Genomic DNA, 1,142 nt, shown 5'->3' with positions numbered 1-1,142 from the left:
TATATATATATCAAAAGGATGTGTTATAATACTATTCCACATATACAAAAAACAATCATACCAACAATCTAACATACCTCCATCATCAGCTGCCCCACGGATATGATTATGGTTTCGACACCTGAACAATACCATTAAATCCGGCGGTGTCAACAGCACTAAAATAAGTGTTGTTTGGGAACAAACATACCAGAGAAACCACAACTTTCAAACACATTTACCCTATGTACAACAGTATCGGTAAATAAATTCAATAAGTAAATCTATAACCAGCTCGTAAATATGTAACTAAACAGCGAGCAAACCTTTAAGTCATGCATAAATATATACATGCACCAAGAAGGCGCATGGCTCAGTATTTAGGGCAACGGGCTTACAATCGCAGGGTTGTGAGTTCGATTCCCGGACCAGGCTGTGAGTTGTGTTCTTGAGCAAGACACTTTATTTCACGTGGCTCCAGTTCACTCAGCTGTGGAAATGAGTTGCGACGTCACTGGTGCCAAGCTGTATCAGCCATTGCCTTTCCCTTGGATAACATCAACGGCGTGGAAATGAGGAGGCTGGTATGCATGGACGACTGCTGGTCTTCCATAAAATGTCTTACCTGGACTTGCACCTCGGAGGGAAACTTTCTAGGTGCAATTCCATGGTCATTCATGACCGAAGGGGCTGGGGAGGGGTCTTTACCATTACCTTTTACTTAAGTATAACAATAATTCTTTATATCTTCAAGATTGATCTGACATGTCGGTTTTGGAAAACTTCTTGATTCTTGAGATAATCTTCCCTTCTCAAGTGGAGTTAGTTTTAATATGGAACAGACACGTCTCCATAGAGACGTCTATCCTTAACGTAGTTCTCAGGGAGATTCTGCGTGACACAGAACGTTACAAGCCCGGCCCTTTTGAATTTACAAGTTCAACTCATTTTTGCCAACTGAATGCACTGGAGCAATGCGAAACAAAAGCGCCTTGCACCGGGGGGACAACGCACCACCGGGTATCGAACTCACAGCCATACAATCGCGAGCCGAATACCCTAACCATTAAGCCACGCGCCTTTACACCAACCAACCATCTAGCCAACCGAACACGGCTTATTTACAGCTGCCAACCAATCAGATAATTGAAGCAGCTATATTA

Source organism: Octopus bimaculoides, chromosome 17, assembly GCF_001194135.2.
Source record: "Octopus bimaculoides isolate UCB-OBI-ISO-001 chromosome 17, ASM119413v2, whole genome shotgun sequence".
In the NCBI taxonomy this organism is placed as follows: Eukaryota; Metazoa; Mollusca; class Cephalopoda; order Octopoda; family Octopodidae; genus Octopus; species Octopus bimaculoides.
The sequence above is the reverse complement of the archived record's forward strand: the minus strand, read 5'-3'. Positions refer to the sequence as shown.